General features: G+C 36.1%; 1 long non-coding RNA gene across 1 annotated transcript; it reads right to left on the reverse strand.

Annotated features, from left to right (window-relative positions):
- Positions 1–502: 502 nt before the first annotated feature.
- On the reverse strand, positions 503–2,826 carry LOC120355052. The gene is made up of 3 exons (XR_005573388.1): positions 2,142–2,826; positions 802–969; positions 503–702 (listed from the first exon to the last, which is right to left on the reverse strand). It is a non-coding gene; the product is annotated as an uncharacterized LOC120355052 (long non-coding RNA).
- Positions 2,827–5,597: the final 2,771 nt, after the last annotated feature.

Here is a 5,597-nt window from a genome sequence, read left to right on the forward strand (position 1 = left end):
TGGAAGAGTTACCACAAGGTATAGAGTTAGTCATTATTGCAATAAAAGAAGTGTACAATAGAAACAATACTCGGTATATCCTACAGTTTGAAAATGTGGAAGCATTGTATGTCTCAAACTATTGGTTAGAGGAAGAATTTGAAAAGCCGAACATAGATTTGAATTATAAAATTAGAATCAAGCTAGATGTTTTTAAATATACACCCAGTAGGAATAAGGAAAGAGTTACTTTCTGTATTTGATTTGTCCATAGATATGCTTTGATGTATGTATAATAATTTAAAAATAAAGAAAATTATTGTGACAATCCTCATGACATTGAGCTCTCACCCCTTCTCCCGATTCCTCTCTCATTTTTTCTTTCCTGCTAAACGAGTGGAGGAGGAGGACAAAGGAGGAGGACAAAGGAGGAGAACGGAGGACAATTTTTGTCCTCGGAGGGGAGGAGGAGGAGAACAGAGTACAAAGGAGGAGAAAGGAGGACAAAGGAGGACAAAGGAGGAGGAGAAAAATTTAAGTAAAAATGAACTTACATGTGTTGATTTGACGAAATGAAATAATCGGATATGCTTCTCTCAGCTCCTCGACTTGGTTCAGGTATTGTTCCAGCTTAGCTCCTCGCCTATGATTTTCTCGATGCAGGTAAGTTTCCCTCATGAGAGCACAACTGCTTATGAGACCGAGTTGTGAGGTGAGAAAATGCTGTGAAAAACAATGAAATATTTAATAACTGTAACCAAATATATATTATAAATCCGGAGGAGAGGAGGAGGAGAAAAATTTAAGTAAAAATGAACTTACATGTGTTGATTTGACGAAATGAAATAATCGACTTCTCTCAGTTAGCTCCTCGACTCGGTTCAGGTATTGTTCCAGCTTAGTTCCTCGGCTATGATTTTCTCGATGCAGGTAAGTTTCCCTCACGAGAGCACAACTGCTTATGAGACCGAGTAGTGAGGTGAGAAAATGCTGTGAAAAACAATGAAATATTTAATAACTGTAACCAAATATATATTATAAAAATCAATTTAGTGTTATTTCACAAAAATATGAGAATATAACAAAAATTTTCACTTACAATCAAATGTTATCGTCGTGCTAAAGCTCTGGGGAGTATCGGCAGTGTTCGCCAATTGTGATACATGCCTCCTTTGTGTTTCTATCTCACTCGTACAAGCCTGCAACAGACAGAGAAACGACTTGCTATATAATCACTTTTCTCAGTGGAAAATCATCATTCACGTTAGAGAGCTATTAGTATGCGCTAAAATTCTCGACACTTTCAAAACACCATGGACAAGTCACACCATGCATCCTCATCCTCCACAACATTCTTATTGCCAGACAGCCCGCCTCCGGAGAGGGAACTCAACTTCTGGGAGCAACAGCAGCAGCAGAAGCGCCGCAGCACGGCTACAACATCAGCTGTCGCCTCCACCTCTGCTGCTGCCGCCACCTCCTCCTCAGCCTCAACCTCAGATCCCTTGAAGAAACAAGGGATCTTCGTCCAAGATGAGGATTCCAGCATCATCATCCCAGACAGCAGCCCTCTCCCGCAAGCTACTTGGGCACCACGCCGTGCGGCCCTCACATCGGTACCCGCCCCCAAGCAGTCTGTCAAGAGGAGGCTGTTTTTTGACGACGATGAGGAGCCCGACGTCCTCACTCAATCGAAGGTTAGCATACAAAAATATTATTATTGTAATGTACACAAAATCTTTATAAAATGTGAATTTTTAAAACTAATTTCTAATGGATAAAATCTTTTGTGTGCATTACAAGTCATTACTGATTCTTATACTGTGAGCGAAGACTGAGCTTGACTTCTAATTGTGCTATCAAAACAATCCGAACACAGATAAATTCTCATGATGGTTGTATTGTTTAAACATGTTTACTAAATATGTTGCATGAAACATTCCTACTGAAACAATTTGAATTGGAGAATTACATACTGATTACATATATATATATGAAAAATCAAATCATATGTTGTTTGAGTGTGAAACAAAAATTTGCATGATTAATGAAAGGTGAAATATTTATGTTTTCTGCAATCATTTATGTTGATTGTAATGAAGAGAAAAATTTTTTTCCGATAATTGAGAGTTATGTCAGAGAATTTCCAAGTTATTACTCACATTTTTTGAGTAGTGAATCTGTTGAGCGCAAGATCACTCTCTCATGTCAGAGAATTTGCGAGTTATTAGTCACAGTTTTGAGTAGTGAATCTGTTGAGCGCAAGATCTCTCTCTTGTATGATTTTATAACCTGAAACAAATAAGAGTCTAATGAAATATTTTTCAACAGAAACGTGCGGTGGAAGAGGATGAGGAGGACAGCTCCATAATGACGCTGTTACAGCAGGAGGAGGATGAAATTCACCCCGAGGAGCACTTCCTCACTGTCATCAATAGGTACGCCCCGAAACCCTGGACTCCTCTAAGAGAGTTGATGGAGGGTATGCCTTACCCTATTGAGGACGTGAGGGAGGTCTGCAATCAACATGGACGTCGCGTGGTGCTCAAGATCCGGCTGTCAGGTCAGAGAACAACAGATGTTTACATACCTGAACGTTTCACGCTGATCTTGACCCCCAAAGACATCCAAAATTTTAAAAGTAAATGTAAATCATTGTTACTGTTTGTCAAACATATTAATCAGTACATGACCGACATCAACATTGTCAAAATGCATAAAATTTAAATCATGATAATTATATTACCATTTAACATTTTATGAATTTTATTATTACTTATTTTGTTAATAATCTTGTAACAAATTTTCGGACTTGACATTACATCGCCTTTCAGCATTATAACCTATATCTTGTAAATCACAATTTTCAAGTATTGTGTTTCCTCCACTTCACTCAGCTGAGGTTGTATGAATCTATAATTTACAAGTTTTGTGTTAAGGTGACAATTGCATCGGCTATCAGCATATACATAACCTACTTTGTTTTAAAACATTTTATTTGTTAACCACATAATTTACTTGTTATATATCAATAAAAAAATAGTATATTACTTTTAGGGTTTCAGTTAACATTTTATGAATTTACGATATTATTACTTTTAAAATGAAAATCATTTATTAATGCAAATAATGCAATTTGATAATGCAAATCATTGTTACTGTTTGTGAAACATATTAATCATTGCATGACTGACATAAACATTGTTAAAATGCATAAAATTTAAATCATGATAATTATATTACCAGTTAACATTTTATGAATTTTATTATTACTTATAAGTTATTTTGTTAATAATCTTGTAACAAATTTTCGGACTTGACATTACATCGCCTTTCGGCATTATAACCTATATCTTGTAAATCACAATTTTCAAGTATTGTGTTATTTAGTTTTGGCACAAGCCATTACATATATTTTCATTATAATCTATAATTTTCAAGTATTGTGTTAAGGTGACAATTGCATCGCCTATCAGCATATACATAACCTACTTTGTTAACCGCATAATTTACTTGTTATATATCAATAAAAAATAGTATGTTATTCTATAAAAAGTTTTCACTCACCTATCACACTAGTATACGTGTAGAGAACTCAATCACTCACTCTCCAAGTTGCATTGAGTGATAAGAAATTAAAAATGTGTTTTTATAGCTTGATGTATGGCAAGCTGACATCACTCGGTCGCTCACTGTGTCAAGGTCGGCTCAACGCTCTGCCTTCCTTGTTGTGAAGTGAGGCTGTTGGCCCTGCCACATCTGGTGTGATGCATTTCATTCATTCGCGACCTTGCAAGGTCTTGTATGAATGAATGCATCGTACACATGGCTGGATTGGTATTCCATTCATTCTTATCAATATTATTGTGTTTGACTTTTTCACATCAACTATTTGAAATACATTTTGAAAATTCATTTCAAATAGATGATCTGAATAGGCGAATTCAAAGTATTATTCCAAATTAATAGAAAATTCCATTTTTTCTTTTAGATTAAGTTAGTGTAATGATTAATTAATTAACTTTAGTTAATGTTCGAGCATTGAGTTGAAAGGTAATGAAAATATTGAATGTTGAGAACACTCTTTGTGAATGTTGATATTCTTCGCGTGTCAGAGGTGTGTCCGTTAAATCATTCTATTGGAGGAAGTTCTTTCCAATGTACTTTCTTTCCCCAACTTCTTTTCCATGTCTGTACTTTCTACCAAATTACGCACCAATACTTCCAAGGATTTAGACATAAACTTGTAGGAATCTAAAAATTTAATTTTGCCTACCGAAAGTGTCAAAAATCTCTCTGACGTATTCGCGATGCAGGAAATTTCTTTTTTACATTTACCGTGCGATTTCAGAATAAAATGTGAATCAAAACCGGAGAAATTATGAAAATAACATGATATGTACTCCGGAGTACGTGCTGTTAAATTGAGAAGTTCAGTAATTTGTTGATAGAGTGCATCACTGCAGGTTATATAAGGTGTGTACTGCGCCAAATGTAAGCCATTATCAGTTTTACCTTTGAACAGGAATCATGTCCTATTCTTTGTGTTCTGATATTTTGGACAAGCCACAAACTCGCTCTATTGGTATCCAGTGTGATCTTGATTCTGATATTTTGGACAAAGCTCAAACTCAGTCGTCGGTACTTTACGATATTGAATCAACAAGTTTCCATTATGAACCAAGGAGAAGCAGTACACCAATCCAGAAGTCGGGAGAGGAGGGGGAAGAGGAGGTGGAGGAGCAGAAACGTGAGGAGGAACAGAAACGTGAAGAGGAACAGAAAGGAGTGCAAAAGCAGACACCTACGAAAATTGCTACGGTTGATCTTCACTGGTTTAAACAAACTTGTAATCAAATTATTGTGAAAGAACTTGCTATCGTTGACGAGTGCAATAATTATGCTGTATTCCATTTCAAATCACCATTTGCAAAGATGGAATTGAGCGCAAAATTGTATAACGATGTAACATGGCTGGAACGTAACTATCATAAAATAAAATGGGAAGATGGAGATTTAGAATACAGTGACTCATTAATACGTGATTACCTTGCAGGTTATGAGAAAATTTTCACAAAAGGAACTGAAAAAGCAAAGTTTTTGAGAAGATTGCATTCTAACGTACAATGCATACCAGAGGACTTTCTCAAGCCCGATTTCAGCTTTTTCACCACTTCGTGGTGTTATGATGCATGTAAGATACATAAGTATAGACCCGATGGAAGGTGTGCATTATTCTCTGCTCAACATTATAATTCTTTGCTGTTTAAAAATATGTATCAAACAAATAATTTCTTGTGCGAAAACAATCGAATGCAAAGTATGAAATTGGCACCGATGTATACGAATGCACAGAAAAGAAACTTTGCACGTTATGGATTCTTCTACAACGGAAAGGAATTACAGTGTGTTTATTGCTTGCATGCACTGAGATTGCATAAAGCTCGCACGTGTTGTCTGTCTACAATTAGATACGCCCCCCTCAGAGACAACTGTGTTACAGCTAAGTGCACATTCCTACCTTATCAATTTTATTGTTCATAACTTAATCGAGGTCATGCAGTGTTTTAGCTTTGCAAAATTCAAAAATTAACTCGCCTCTGGATGATCTTTGGAAA

This window comes from Nilaparvata lugens, chromosome X (assembly GCF_014356525.2).
Source record: "Nilaparvata lugens isolate BPH chromosome X, ASM1435652v1, whole genome shotgun sequence".
NCBI lineage: Eukaryota > Metazoa > Arthropoda > Insecta > Hemiptera > Delphacidae > Nilaparvata > Nilaparvata lugens.